The sequence below is a fragment of the Lacerta agilis genome, chromosome 12 (genome assembly GCF_009819535.1).
Source record: "Lacerta agilis isolate rLacAgi1 chromosome 12, rLacAgi1.pri, whole genome shotgun sequence".
In the NCBI taxonomy this organism is placed as follows: domain Eukaryota; kingdom Metazoa; phylum Chordata; class Lepidosauria; order Squamata; family Lacertidae; genus Lacerta; species Lacerta agilis.
In genome coordinates this window covers 276,586-293,091 of record NC_046323.1, presented here as the reverse complement: position 1 = coordinate 293,091, position 16,506 = coordinate 276,586, and the positions used below count along the sequence as shown (strand labels likewise).

General features: G+C 47.5%; 1 protein-coding gene across 5 annotated transcripts in view; it reads right to left on the bottom strand.

The window, feature by feature from the left end:
- ADCY1 (adenylate cyclase 1) overlaps positions 1 to 16,506 on the bottom strand; it is a 185,276-nt gene that overhangs the window by 142,371 nt on the left and 26,399 nt on the right. The gene's annotated exons all lie outside the window — the stretch shown is intronic.

Sequence of the window (16,506 nt, the reverse complement as noted above, 5' to 3'; positions counted from 1 at the left end):
TAGAACATTCCCAAAAGTAGGACTCCAAATATTTCCTAAATATAAACTAATCCTTAAAAGCAACTCTTCATCAAGCACCACTGTTTGCAAACTTTATCTTAAAAAAACAAAAAAAGCCTACCGTGACAGAAGGGTAGACATTTCACTGCTTGGTGTAAATCAGAAAATGGTGCCACTGCCACCACCTGAGATGACTGGAGGCAACATGGCAGGAACCAAGTTCGCTGTAAGGGGAGGGAGCAAAAAGGCCAGAGAGGAACAGGTGTCAGCACCTTCCCACTCAGGGGACGACTGGGACAGCAGCAGCTCCTCTCTGTAGCAAAAGGAGGAGTGGCAAAGGATGTGACATGCCCCTCTCTTTTGGGAACCACAGCCCCTCCCAGCTTTCCCCAGTCTGAGGCTAATGGGTGGGCCATATTGAGCAGAGAGCATTAGAATAGCCAGGTAGGAGCAGGCTAAGGCAGCAACTCTTTGAATTCTTAACTTAAATATGCAAAGGTTCAGGCTGCAAAATTTTAAAACCAATGTGCTTAGGGATCAATGTGCTTAGGGATCCAATGTGCTTAGGGATCCATCTGATTGCCTGTAGGCTAAAAAACTACATTGAACTGTAAATAGGCTAGTCTTTCCCAGCAATCTTCATAGGCAGAATATTTCATATATTAAATGAAATAAATTGAAGAAATTAAAAGGAAACAGAAAGTGTATAAAAAGTATAAAAATAAAATAAAAAACTGCAATTCTGTACTTACTTGCCTAGTACAAAGGCATATAAATGAAATTATTATTCCAATACATTACATTTATTTATAACTGACTATATTCAAATGTCATTATATTTGTCCACACACAATCTGTCTTTTAGCAATCTATTCCTATGTTGCAAGAGTTGTCATATCTTCTATCCATTAATTAAAGAGGGCCATAGGTTTATCTTTCCGGAGAATCAAGGCAGACCATTCCTGCATCTCTCCTCAGTATCCCGCCTCTGCTCTTCTGCAAGATTCCATGGCTCTCTGTTTAACTTATACAGTTCTAATAATATAGTTTTCCAAACTAAGACAATGTGTCTCCCAAGAAAATCAGCCTATTGGTTTTGTCATGAAATGGTTGGAATCTTGCACCTGCTGAATTACTATTGGTCTCTAACTGACTAATTTAGGCTTTTTAACATGAGTACAGAGCATATGTTTCTCACATTCTCTCAGTCTTCAGGTGATTGCTTCAGTTCTGAAAATCCCCAACCTTGATGCCATATGGCTTGTGCTCATCAGCATGATTAAAAAGAAAAATCTGAGCTAATCGGAAACAAACAAATGATATCCTCCTTGTGGAAGAAGACATTATTGTTGCATCTGACTGCATTTGGAATCTCATCCCTTTTTAAACCTTCCCTGCCACTGTCCTGAAACAAATGGTCCCCTATGCTGCCTTGAAGCTTAGGAAAAATTCTCAATAGCAGCATAGAGTCAATCAACACTGGAATCACAGAGGGGGGAACAAATAAAAAATTAAAAAATTGTCCAGTAGCACCTTAGAGATCAACTAAGTTTGTTCTGGGTATAAGCTTTCGTGTGCATGCACACTTCTTCAGATACACTAAAACAGAAGTCACCAGACCCTTATATATAGTGGGAGGGTGGGGTGGGGTTTTTCTCAGAATGGTAGTAGGAGATGGGTGACTGGCTCAATGGGTATGGTAAACCTGTTGACGACTGTTAACAACTGCAATTAGTCCTACAGGAAAAAGCAAGGGATAGTATGCAGATGACCAAAAAATAGCTTTAGCATATGTAATGAGACAAGAATCCAATATCTCTATTCAGATCAGGTATCTCCATAGTTTTCAGTTTAGTAATAAATTGTAATTCAGTAACTTCTCTTTCAAGTCTATTTCTGAAATTATTTTGTAATAAGACAACTGCTTTGAGATCTTGTATAGAATGTCCTGGGAGACTGAAGTGTTCTCCTACCGGCTTCTCTGTCTTGTGATTCCTGATGTCATATTTATGTCCATTTATCCTTTGGCATAGGGTTTGGTTTGTCTGTCCAATATAGAGAGCTGAAGGCCCTGCTGGCATTTGATGGCATACACAAGATTAGCAATTAAATAGTCTTAAGATGGTATGTTTGATATTGTTGGGGCCAGTAAGGATGTTGTCCGGGTGTATGTGGCAACAAAGTTGGCATCTGGGTTTATTGCAGGCTCTGGTACCAGTGTCCATGTTGAGTCCTGTTGTTGTATTATTGTGGGTGAGGAGTTGTTTAAGATTGGGTAGCTGTCTGTAGGCAATGAAAGGTCTTCCTCACAGAGCTTGAGAAAGAGAACTGTCATTGTCTAGGAGAGGTTGTCGATCTCTGATGATGCGCTGAACTGTTTTAACTTGTGAGCTGTATGTGATTACCAGTGATGTTCTGTTATTTTCTTTTTTGTGTCTGTCTTGCAGCAAGTTCTCTATGGGTATCAGTCTGGCTTTGTTGATCTGTTGTTTATCTTCATTGGGCGGATATTTTAGTTCCAAAAAGGTTTGCTGTAGAGCTCTTAGGTGAGAATCCTTGTCTGTAGAGTTGGAACAGAGGCGGCTGTAACGTAGAGCCTGGCTATATACAAATGATTGTTTGGTATGTTTGGGATGGTAGCTAGAAGCATGTAGATATGTTTGTCGGTCAGTTGGTTTTCGGTATAAGGTAGTGTCTATGCACCCATCCTGTATTTTTATAGTAGTGTCCAAAAAATGTATTTCTTGCATACATTGTTTATTGTTAGGTTGATGGTGGGGTGAAAGTCATTGAATGTCTGGTGGAAGGTGTCCAGAGTCTGCTGACCATGTGTCCAGATAATAAAAATATCATCAATGTATTGCAGGTACAAGAGAGGTTTGAGTGGGTAGGAGTTTAGGAAGCGTTGTGCCACTGATCTGAAGGAACAGGCCATCTCCAAATTTGAAGTGGTTGTGGGTGAGGACAAAATGGCAGAGTTTGGTAGCAAAGTCCACTGTGATTTTATCTGAAATGGCTAGTATAGTATTGTTAGGTAGATTGTTCAAAGATTGTATTTTCCTCAGAAAATCTGTGGTGTCACGTACGTAGCTAGGAGCACTGATGGCATATAGTTTCTGAACCAGAAACACCTACTGTGATAGTGCCGATACCTGAGATGATGGTGCGTTCTGGATTTCCTGTTTTGTGTATTTTGGGTAGAAGATAGAAGATTCCTGGTCAAGGTTCTGCTGCACCTCGCCCAAGAATGGAAGATTTGAGACTGGATGATAGTTGGCCATATTTGCCAGGTCTAATTTTTGTTTTTTGTTTTTTTTAAGAAGCGGTTTAATGACCACCTCTTTCAGTAGGTCTGGAAAGGCTCCCTCACAGAAGGAAGCATTCACCACCCTGCAGAGCGCATCGCCCAGCCCTTCCCAGCTCGCTTTAATGAGCCAGGATGGGCAACGATCAAAGAGACAGGTGGTTGGTTTCACTCCTCCAAGCAGCCTGTCCGCATCCTCAGAGGCAACAGATTGGAATTGATGCCATACAACTTGACTAGACAGGACTCTAGCATTCTCCCACCCTGGCCCTGCTCCCACGGTGGAGTCTACCTCTTTCTGAATCTGAGTGATTTTATCTGCAAAAAACTTTGCAAAATCATTGCAGGAGATCTTGGGGGCCTTATTAAGCCCCAATGGTGCAGGTGGTTCTGTTAAATTACGTACCACCTGAAAGTCTCCTGCTGCTGTTTTCTGCAGATGCAATAGAGGCGGTAAAGAAAGTCCTCTTTGCCATCACTATCACCACTTGGTAGGCTCAATGTTGAGCTCTAACCTGTGTCCGGTCCAATTCAGAATGAGTTTTCTGCCACCGGTGCTCTAGACATCTCAACAATTGTTTCATTGCCCTCAGGTCTGGGGAAAACCATGGGGCTGTCCAGGCTCCATGCAATCAGAGAGGGTGCTTTGGAGCCAGACAGTTGATAGCCCTGGTTAACTCTGCATTCCAGGGGGCCACCAGGGAATCAGCTGAAAGGCCATCAACGTGGGATAAAATATCCCCTACCACTCTCTGGAAACCATTTGGATCCATTAAGTGGTGGGGGTGGACCATCCGAATCGGTCCCACCTCCTTGCAAAGGGGAAGGGTTGCGGAGAAGCCCAGTTGCACCAGGAAGTGATCTGACTATGGCACTTCTTTTGTTTCACTTTTAGTTAGTGTCAGGTCACCAACATTCATAAAGATGAACACCAGGTCTAAGGCATGCCTGCGCTATGAGTTGAGCCAAACTTATTCAGGGACAGCCCCATGGAGGCCATGCTTGTGGCCCCTTGTAAGGTCGTGTTGGCATGGATGTTAAAATCCCCTAGGACAACCAAACTAGGTGTCTCAAGGAGTACATCTGCCATGACCTGAAGCAGCTCAGGCAGGGAGGTCCTTGGTGCAGCAGGGAGGTCAGTACACCAAAAGGAATCCTGTACTGCCTGTCGTGCTTCAGCACATATAAAGATGTAGCCTATATAGATTGTATGTGTAATATTATGTCAATACATTCAGCTCCACCTACTGGCCAAAGAAGGATATAACAACACATGGTTGTTGCTAACAGTTGGGAGAAGTGCATGACGGGTAGGGAGGCCTCCATTTTAGAGCCTGAAGAAAGAGGAGGATTCCCATTTTCTGCTGCATGTTCGTGGTTTCTTCCTGTTGAGATCGCATCGTTGGTAAGCTTCTGTCTTGCCTACAGTTAACATAAGTATGTAATGGTGTTTGGACTGCTGTTTGATATAAACATACTTATTGTATGTATTTATTTTGCTTTCTAGTTTTACCTTATCCTTGTCTCTTCAATAAAGTAAAGATTTCTAAGACAGTCTGTTTAATGGAGAACAGGGGGGTTTACCTGCATGTGTAGTGAGGACAGAACACTGCCCCTATTGCCCAACTTCCAGAACATGCACTCAGAAAACTGGGTCTTCCCAATAGGACGCCTGGTGCAAACTAATGACTTCCTAAAAATCACTGTAAACCCCCCCCCGGCCCACAAGGTCTGTGTTGCTGTGCGTAAGAGAAACCTGGTGGACAAGCAGCGGCAAGGACAGGCTCATCTGCTTCGTCCAACCAAGTCTCTGTTACACATGCCAGGTCAAGTCCTCCATCCACAATCAAGTCGTGGATGGCAGTGGTCTTTTGAATCATTGACCTGACATTGCACAGCAGCACCTTCAGGTCGTGTGGGTATCCCTTTCTGATTCCAGTATCCGTCCGGTCAAGACCAGACCGGAGGCAGGGATAGTCTTCAAACAACGACTAAGCCTGCCTCCTCGACAATGACATGGTCTGGTCTAACTCCTCCTCCTACCCATGATCACTGAGATTGGTTATCCCAGCGCATCCCCCCTCCCCTTGGAACCTGCCCCAGCCATTCTGTTGGCTGGGGCCCACTCCCAGGCAGCCCTGACCCTCTCTCCTTAAAACCAAAATACAAACTAAAGAATACACCTGTCAGGAAACCCCCCTCCCCATGGCCGGTAGCATCCCAGGATCGTTTGCAGTACAGGGAACCATCCCCGTTGTTCAGCAGTTCGTCTTCCCCCTCCTCAGGAGGAAGTGACCATTCCTCCAGTGGGGAGGGGGAGTTGGAGGCAGGAAGTCGGCGCAGGGCTGTGAAGGGATCGCAGAGCCTGAGCACCGAGGTGGAAGCGGGGAACAGGGACAGTTTCCCACGCCCCGAATTCGCAGACAGGAAAGACGTGGAAGGGGGAGGCGGGGGTTTAGAATCCCGCGCCTCTTTTGCTGGACCAAGAACCAGAAGGGTTCATTCCCGGACTCTGTGGAGGGATGAGATGGACGTTTGAACTTTTGCTCCACTGTAAATATCTGCACAATAAAGAACTTAGTTTTTAGAAGTTCTGCGTTTGGCTGATTTCTCATAAGCAACCACTGAACGTCCTTACAACACCAATAAAATAGAAACCAAACAAGAAACAGAAACAAAAAACCCCTAAAATTAAACTAATTTCCACTAACTAACTGAATATTTATCTCACCCTCAACATAAAAAACCCAGCATTTAAAACGCCAAATACTAAAAACTATTTAAAAACATTTGAAAACATTCTTGCTTGTTGCTGCCTTTCAGCAGGGAGCGGCCTCCTCCACACTCACAAAGCAAAATGGTGGTGAATATAATGATCTGCACAATTCTATGGGAGGGTGGTGAATGTCCACAAGGGCCAGTCATTATGCACATTAATTACTACATTCCCTCCAACATAAATATAAACATTTACAGCTTTTTAAAAATTGCTTTTATCTTGTTACTGATTATACAATGCATATTCAGTAACAAGATAATAGCAACACACACACATTAATGTGGATTGCTTTGTTATATACAACTGCATATTACAGATATGAGAATTCTGTTATATTGTTAACTTGAAAATAAATTAAATGAAGGGGCGAAATAGAAATGCAGAGAGTATGCAACCCTAATGTTTGCTGGTTATGGACACAAAGCTTTTATGTAGGGCCCATATTTTTATCCACAATATACTTAGACACTCATCCCTTCCACTTCCCCTTACAAGCTGAGGTCAGAAATTTCACCTCCTGGTTTGTGCTAACTGTAGCTTGTAATTTTGTCTGAATCCAGCAAACTATGGTTTCTGTGCAAATTATAGTTTGATGGGTTAGCTGGTCTAACAAGTAAAATAAGAGAGCAAGAAGACCAAGTATGTAAAGAGGAGTGGAAAAACTGTGGTTTATTTGGAAAATAATGGCAAATAAGTGAAAACACTAGCAACATTAAGGTAAATTCAACAGTATAATAAAGGAAGAATAGGGCAGAAAGTGATCTAAATGGATATATAAGAACTAGTGGTTATTATGCCCGTTAATTTAACGGGCGCTAGAACATATGTGGCGCTGTTGCTGGGGAGGGGGAGGCGACGTTGACGCTCTCAGCCCGGTCTCTTTGGCGCAACCCCAGGGGCCGACCAGGTCCAAGGGGGGCAGGGAGAGATGGGCCCGCCTGCCTCTGCCTGCATGCCTGCGCAGTGGTGTGTTTTGCCCGAGCGAGCGAGTGACGGACGGACCGACGTGACAGCTGTCTCCGCAGTAGCAGCGTGGACTGGAGCTCCGTCATTCTCCCCGCCGGTGCCCGGGAAGGGGAGTCTGGGGCGGCCACTGTGGAGGCGACGGCGTGCTCCTCTTGCCGGGCTAGAGCCAGCTGGCTAGCGCTCGCCCCTCCTAGTTCAAGCCGACCCCACCGCAGCCGGGGGCCTTCCCGTCCTCTCAGCGGCACCACCTCACGTCCCTCGTCCGGGGGTTGGGAGGGGGCTGGGGGGAGGAAGGGGGCAAGGGGGAGGGGGAGCAGCCGCCGCCGCTCCTGAGGAGATTCTGAGACGGTGGCGGGCGACGTGTGGCGGAAGAGGAGGGGTCCGGCCAGCCCCACGTTTCTCTCTCTCTCTCTCTCTCTCTCTCTCACGGAAACCTTCCCCTCAGCTTCTGCCGCTTTTTCTCTTCTTTCCCTCTTCCTTTTTTTAAAAAAAGGAAAAAATCTTTCCTCTCTCTCTCTCTCTCTCTCTCTCTCTCACTCTCTCTCTCTCTTTCCCAGCCCCCCCTCCCCTCTTCACGGAATTTCACTACACTTGGGCACTGTGGCGTGCAGGCGCACTGCTCGCTCCTCTATCCGCGCAAGTGCCTTCTCTCGCTCTTTCACTTACTGACAGTCTCTGCGCTCCAAGTCCCTACGGCTGTCCGTGGGGCACATGCGCAGTAGCGCAAACCCATGGACACAGGGACTGGACGCAGATACACTTGGATTTTATATATATAGATATGCAGGAATGTTGGGGAAAGAACCAGGGAAGGGTAAGAAGGGAAGTCATTGAATGTTTTTATTAGCATAAAGATATTAACAGTGGAAATGTATATTTGAACGTGAATGTGATTTTGGAAATGGTAATAATGAAAATTGTAAAACGATAGAGATTAGATAGATAGATAGATAGATTGATGGGTTCATACACAATGGCAAAATACAGCAGTTTCTGATGTCAGCATGCAAGGAAAGTGGGTGGGGAAAGATTTGTGAGTGCACAAAGGTCATATGAGCCTGTTCATTTCCATACACCAAGGTTTGGGATTATGTCTGAATGGTCGCATGACATATTAGCGGTTTGTGTGTAGGCGACTGCAGAACTGATTCCCTCACTCACCATTCAAACAAATAAACCCCTTCACACTACATACAACTAACCAATGCTATTAGATTATCCTGAGGTTTTGGATCCTGGAGAAAACTGGCAAATTGACTATAAACATTCTGATAACTTCAAATGCATGCCCTTTAAGATGTAGCTCAAAGCATCTGGATTAGTTGTAGTTTCCAAGTCCCCTTCAAAGTTAGCCCCACGTAGAGCACATTGCAGTAGTCCAAGCGGGAGATAACCAGGGCATGCACCACTCTAGGGAGACAGTCTGCGGGCAGGGAATGTCTCAGCCTGCATACCAAATAGAGCTGGTAGACAGCTGCCCCAATCCCAAAGAAGGGCAGTGCCAAAGAATGCTCCAACTACCGCACAATTGCGCTCATTTCACACGCTAGCAAGGTTATGCTTAAAATTCTACAACGCAGGCTTAAGCAATATGTGGACCGAGAACTCCCAGAAGTGCAAGCTGGATTTCGAAGGGGCAGAGGAACAAGAGACCAAATTGCGAACATTCGCTGGATTACGGAGAAAGCTAGAGTTCCAGAAAAACACCTACTTCTGCTTCATTGACTACGCAAAAGCATTTGACTGTGTTGACCACAGCAAACTACAGCAAGTTCTTAAAGAAATGGTATGCAGAATTCATCATGCGAAAGGCTGGACTGGATAAATCCCAAACCGGAATTAAGATTGCCGGAAGACATATCAACAACCTCAGATATGCTGATGACACAACCTTGATGGCAGAAAGTGAGGAGGAATTAAAGAACCTTTTAATGAGGGTGAAAGAGGAGAGCGCAAAATATGGTCTGAAGCTCAACATCAAAAAAACTAAGATCATGGCCACTGGTCCCATCACCTCCTGGCAAATAGAAGGGGAAGAAATGGAGGCAGTGAGAGATTTCACTTTCTTGGGCTCCATGATCACTGCAGATGGTGACAGCAGTCAAGAATTTAAAAGACGCCTGCTTCTTGGGAGGAAAGCAATGACAAACCTAGACAGCATCTTAAAAAGCAGAGACATCACCTTGCTGACAAAGGTCCGTATTGTTAAAGCTATGGTTTTCCCAGTAGTAATGCATGGAAGTGAGAGCTGGACCATAAAGAAGGCTGATCGCTGAAGAATTGATGCTTTTGAATTATGGTGCTGGAGGAGACTCTTGAGAGTCCCATGGACTGCAAAAAGATCAAAAATATCCATCCTTAAAAAAATCAGCCTTGAGTGCTCACTGGAAGGGCAGATCCTGAAGTTGAGGCTCCAATACTTTGGCCACCTCATGAGAAGAGAAGACTCCCTGGAAAAGACCCTAATGTTGGGAAAGATGGAGGGCACAAGGAGAAGGGGACGACAGAGGATGAGATGGTTGGACAGTGTCTTCGAAGTGACTGGCATGAGTTTGGCCAAACTGCGGGAGGCAGTGGAGGATAGGGGTGCCTGGCGTGCTCTGGTCCATGGGGTCACGAAGAGTCGGACACGACTGAACGACTGAACAACAACAAGACAGCTTCCCTGGACACAGAATTGACCTGTGCCTCCATGGACAGCTGTGAGTCCAAAATGATTCCCAGGCTCCAACCTGGTCCTTTATGGGATGACCTCTGTCTGATCTCTGAACCTGATCTCCAATTCACAGACACCTCTGTGTGGAATGCCTTCCCAGTGTAGTCTTATATTTTGCTTTCTAAGAGGACCAGGTATTTTAAAAATAAAATTTAAAGGTTGTATCAGTGATTGTGCTATGATCCTGTTTCCAGTAGGAAAGGTTGGTATGGGGGAAAAATCCGCTGAAGATAAAAAAAAAAGTTTGAAAACCACCTCTCTAGGGAACAGGTGAAGGCAGGAGATGAAGCTACCAGCAACAGATATGTGAAATATTATCTGAGATGCAAAAGACTTTCAGCTCAGGAGTCGGAATTCTGAAAGAACAGACTACAGCCCTGGATGGCAATTTAAGTTCCATTTTTGGTAGTAATAATAGAGGAAAGAGAAAGCTACTTCCTGTCGACTTCACATGGTTTTACTCCTCACTGGCTTTACTCAACATTTATATTCTGAGGCCTATTCAGATAGTTTCATTTATTTTTTGTAAAATCTAGATAAGAACCTTAACTATGTCAAACAAGATGGTATGCACCCATTGATCTCATACCCCATTGATGTCACATAAACAAGGAATATCTGTTACAGGTAGGTAGCCGTGTTGGTCTGCCATAGTCAAAACAAAATAAAAAATTCCTTCCAGTAGCACCTTAGAGACCAACTAAGTTTGTTCTTGGTATGAGCTTTCGTGTGCATGCACACTTCTTCAGATACACTGAAACAGAAGCACCAGACCCTTAAATATAGCGAGAGAGTGGGGAGGGATATTACTCAGAAGGGTGGTGGGAATGGGGGATTGGCTGATAGGTGTTGGAAACCTGTTGATGACTGTTAACGACTGCAATTGGTCTTACAGGAAAAGGCAAGGGGTGAGATGGCTAAAGATAGCTTTGTCATGTATAATGAGACAAGAATCCAGTGTCTTTGTTCAGACCAGGTCTCTCCATGGTTTTAAGTTTGGTAATTAGTTGCAATTCAGCAGCTTCTCTCTCCAGTCTATTTCTGAAATTCCTTTGTAGTAAGACAGCTACTTTGACATCTTGTATAGAATGTCCTGGGAGACTGAAGTTTTCTCCTACTGGTTTTTCTGTCTTGTGATTCCTGATTTATGTCCATTTATCCTTTGGTGTAGGGTTTGGCCTGTTTGTCCAATATAGAGACCTGAAGGGCACTGTTGGCATTTGATGGCATACACAATGCCTAAATAATGGATGATTTTGCTACATAAGCTACATAAAGAGAGACCAAAGAGTTGCATAATCCAGTAAGGACATGATAAATAATTGCTAAGAAGTCTTTTTATAGTGGGAAAACAAAGTATCTTTCTGGTTCCAAGTGTGATCCCTATTGAAAAATTGATCTCCCAAGATCAAGTGTGTGCTTCAAAAACCTGAATCATTCATACCATTAATCATTTTAATGTAGCATGAAGATCAGTTATAACTTCAAAAACCAGTTATGCCCAGGTTGGTTGCTAATGATATGGGACATTGTAATTTACAAATTATATTAGGATTAGTGAAGGTCAATAAGCTGATAACAAGTTATTGATTGTTTTTAATAGCGTAAATGTTTTCTGTAGAATAACATGCATTATTGGAAACATTCTAAATTTCATGCAAGCTATGAATGATGACATGATCTCTTTAATGGGTTTGTGATTCTTTTGCATTGGTTTGTAACTTACTGATAATTATGTTATTTTTTTCTTTTTCTATTGTAAGATTATGCTTAGTAAATGAGATTGCTGCTTAGTAAATGAGATTTTTTTTTTATGTAACAGCAATACAAATACTGCATGACAAAATGGCAAGAAAGATTCTGCCACAGCTTTTGTGGCAGCTAGACTGGTGACTGGGAGTGGCCGCTGGGACCACATAACACCGGTCCTGAGAGATCTGCATTGGCTCCCAGTACGTTTCCGAGCACAATTCAAAGTGTTGGTGCTGACCTTTAAAGCCCTAAACGGCCTCGGTCCTGTATACCTGAAGGAGCGTCTCCACCCCCATCATTCAGCCCAGACACTGAGATCCAGCGCCGAGGGCCTTCTGTCGGTTCCCTCACTGCGAGAAGCAAAACTACAGGGAACCAGGCAGAGGGCCTTCTCGGTAGTGGCGCCCGCCCTGTGGAACGCCCTCCCATCACAGGTCAGGGAAATAAACAACTACCTGACATTCAGAAAAAACCTGAAGGCAGCCCTTTTTAGGGAAGTTTTTAATGTTTGATATTTTTGTATTTGATTTCTGTTGGAAGCCGCCCAGAGTGGCTGGGGAAATCCAGCCAGATGGGCGGGGTACAAATTATTATTATTATTATTATTATTATTATTATTATTATTATTATTATTATTTGTGAATATTGAGGGTTTTATGTACATATTAAAATACGAACTGTGCTCAAATAACTATGAATGTGGTTTCATAATTAATTTCCCAGAACTATAAACATCAAATCTATGACATACGAAATATTGCCAAGAAAGTATTCCAGGAGGTGTTGCCTTATGTGAAAAAATATATATCAGTGTTTCAAGACTTGGTGCAGAACTGAACAAATGATAAGCTAATTTTCATTGATTTTTCCATACAGAAATACAATGGATTGTATTTTTAGTATCCAGTGACACCATTTGCTGAATACCTGCTGCAATAATTTGTAGCCCAATTTAAAGAATGTGCCGATCTGTTATTGAATAAACCCTAAAATGGCACTGAATTCTGTTCACTCATCCATTTAGTTTCATTTCTTGGTAAGTTATCTGTGTTTACATTAACATACAAATAGTTGGCAGGAACCAAAAAGTATTTGCTACAGTGTGCATGCACACGAAAGCTCATACCAAGAACAAACTCAGTTGGTGTGCTGGCCCCAAGGGTTTGTCCATGAAGCGTGGTCCAAGTCCAGTCCTGGGTCTAGGGGTCCAAAGGAGGTCAATCCGGCGGGGAGCAAGGCAGGGAGCAGGTCAAGGTCCAAGGCAGGTTCAGGCACAAGGTTGCAGGTTGAGCACACGCTTGCAACTAAGTTGCTCACGCAACTTGGGCTGGGTCTGGCTGGCTTTTATCTGGCCCTATGCTTAGGGCGGTCCCGATCCTCCGGAGACTCGCCTCTCCTCCGGGCCTGGAGGCGAGCACTCCTCCTGCAGACACTTAACTCCCTTCGCCTCTCTGCCCTGAGCCTCTGTAGCTCAGGAGAGGCTGGTGGGTTACTGGACCCAGGGGATGCCTCAGCTTCCTCTGAAGAGGCTGGGAGTGGAGCACCTGCAGGCAATGGGTCCTCCCTCCCATCAGGAGCCAGAGCAGACTCTGCTGATGCCTGCACCTGGGGATCCAGCACAGGTGGGGATCCTTCAGGCTCAAGCCCTGGCCCCGGCTCAGCTGGTTCTGGAGGCGGGGAATCCTGTGCAGGCTGGGATCCCTCAGGTTCAGCATCAGAGTCTGACTCCCAGGCCATCACACCATCCCCCCTCCCAGGCCTCCCCCTCAACCGAGGGGCCGGACCAGGCTTGCTGGGGTAAGCTGCATGGAAATCACGGAGGCAGGCAGGTGCGTGGACGTTTCCCGCTGGTTCCCATGAACGATCCTCAGGCCCATACCCCTTCCAGTCGATGAGGTATTGGAGCTTCCCCCTGCGGTATCGTGAGTCGAGAATGCGCTCCACCTCGTACTCAGGCTCCCCCTCAACCAAAACTGGCTGCGGTCGTGGATTGTCCGGGTGGAACTCGTCGGGCGGGGCGACTGGACTAAGTAGGGACCGGTGGAATACTGGGTGAACCTTGAGCGATGGAGGTAACTGGAGGCGAAACGCCACCGGCGACACCTGCGCAGTGATGGTGAATGGGCCGGCAAACCGTGCATCCAGCTTTCGTGAGGGCCGAGAAGGATGCAGGTGACGGGTAGAGAGCCACACCCGATCGCCAACATGGAGTTCTGGCCCCTCCTGACGATGTCGGTCAGCCTGGGCCTTGTATGCGTCCTTGGCCTGGCGCAGTTGCTCCATCAATAATTGTTGCTGGGACTGAAGCTCCTGAAGCCAGTCTGTCACTGCGGGGACCGCGGAAGCTGGCAGCACGTCCGGGAACAAACGTGGATGGTAGCCGTAGGAGGCCTGGAACGGGGTCTGCTGGGTGGAGGCGTTCACTGCATTGTTGTAGGCGAACTCCGCCAATGGCAAGTGATCGACCCAGTCATCCTGCTGAAAGCTGCAGTAACACCGGAGGTACTGCTCCAGCACCGCATTTGCCCTTTCCGTCTGGCCATCGGTCTGCGGGTGGTGGGCCGAAGATAGACAGACCTCCGTCCCAAGGGTCTGGTGCAGGGCTCGCCAGAAGTGGGATGTGAACTGGACGCCGCGGTCAGAAACCACACGCTCGGGCAGGCCATGCAGGCGGAAGATGTGCTGCAAGTACAGCTGAGCCGTTTCCTTAGCTGTGGGTATGGACGGGCAGGGGGTACAGTGCACCATCTTAGTGAAATGGTCCGTGAAAACCAGGAGGCAGGTACAGTGACGAGATGGGGGCAAGTCCACCACAAAGTCCAGCGAGACCGTGTGCCAGGGACGCGGTGGGACTGGTAATGGCTGGAGCAGACCGGGGGGTCGCCCGGTAGGACCCTTGGCCCGCCGGCAGACGTCGCAACCAGCAACATAGCGTGCCACATCAGCCTTCAGGCAGGGCCACCAGAACTCCCGGCTTACCAGATGGGTGGTCCGGTACCGCCCAAAGTGCCCTGCTGCTGGGGCATCGTGGGACATCTGGAGAACCTCAGCCCGCAATGGTCCTGGTGGGATGTATAGACGACCCTGGTGCAGCAGTAGGCCCTGGTGCAGGGCCAGCCCCGGATATCGAGAGCATGACCCGTCAGACAGTTCCCGGAGCCGTTCCTGTGCCCAAGCATCGACCCGTTGCTGTTCTCGCACCCGAGCCTGCAGCGGCTTGGCCTCCTGAGTGGCCAGGAATGCGGCTGGTGGTAAGATAGTCGTCGGTACTGCCTGCTGTACAGTGTCTGCGACGTCCTCAGGTTTCCGGGACAGGGCATCCGCTTTCCGGTTTTGGGAGCTAGGGATGTAGCGGATCCGGAACTGGAACCGGGAGAAAAACAGCGCCCACCGGATCTGCCTTTGGTTCAACTTGCGGGTGGTCTGGAGGTACTCCAGATTCCGGTGGTCCGTTCTCACTTCCACCGGGTGTCGTGCCCCCTCCAGATGATGGCGCCAGACCTCAAAGGCCACCTTGATGGCCAGTAGTTCCCGCTCCCACACGGTATAGTTACGCTCCGCCGGAAGGAGCTGCCGGGAGTAGTAAGCGCAGGGTAACAGTGGCGCATCGGGTCCGTGTTGCTGAGACAGGATGGCACCGAGAGCCGTACTGGAGGCATCAGTCTCCACCACGAAGGGACGAGAGGGATCAGGGTGCTGTAAAATCGGCGCCCTCTGGAAACAGGCTTTCAACCCCTGAAATGCCACTTCAGCCTCCTCATCCCAGGAGAAGGGCGTCTTGGGGCGCAGCAGTCGGGTTAATGGGGTGGTGCGATGAGCATAATCTGCAATGAAGGTCCGGTAATAGTTGGCGAACCCTAGGAACCGCTGTAAGTCCTTGCGGTTCCGGGGCGCTGCCCACTCTCGAACCGCAGCCACCTTCCCAGGGTCCATCTGCACCCCGTCAGGGGAGAGTCGGTGTCCAAGGAAGTCCACTGACCGCTGGTGGAACTCGCACTTGCTGAGCTTGGCGTACAGGCGGTGCTCCCGCAAGCGCTGCAACACGGACCGAACATGACTCTCGTGACGGGCTGGGTCACGGGAATAAATCAGAATATCATCTAGGTACACCACCACGTATTTGTCTAGCAAGTCCTGGAACACGTGGTTGATGTACCGTTGAAACACGGCGGGCGCGTTGCATAATCCGAACGGCATAACCAGGTATTCAAACTGCCCATACCGGGTCCCGAATGCAGTCTTCCACTCGTCCCCAGCACGGATCCGAATCAAGTTGTAGGCCCCTCGGAGGTCCAGTTTGGTGAACATCTGCGCCCCCTGCACCCGCTCCAGCAATTCTGCAATAAGGGGCAAGGGGTACCGGTCTGGGATGGTGATCTTATTCAGGGCCCGGTAGTCATGGCAGAGGCGAAGCTCCCCACACTTCTTCTTAACGAAGAGTACAGGAGCGGCAGTGGGTGAGGTAGAGGGTCTAATGAACCCACGTTCCAGGTTCTTGCGAAGGAAGTCCTGCAAGGCTTCACGCTCTGGCTCCGAAAGAGAATATAGGCGGCTCACAGGCAGGGGCGCCCCAGGCTGTAGGTCTATGCCGCAGTCGAAGGACCGATGAGGCGGCAGCTTGTCTGCTCCCTGTTCCTCGAACACGTCTAAATAGTCCTGGTACACGGCAGGGAGCGTTGACACAGCCTGCCCCATGGGGGCAGCTGCTACTAACTCGGACTGAGCACGGGAACCCGGGTCTGGGAAGCGTACAGTCCGATTGACCCAGTCGATCTGAACATTGTGTGACTCCAGCCAGTCCATCCCAAGCACCAGGGGAAACCGGGGCATGGTGGCAATGTCCAGGGTTCGCACCTCCCGGTGCTGCTGGTAGCACAGGACCAAGGGCTGGGTCTCCCGAGTAACAGCGCCCGAGCGTAGGAGCCGTCCGTCAATTGCCTCCACCTGTACTGGTTCCGGCTTGTTCTGAAGCGGCACCTGATGCTGAGT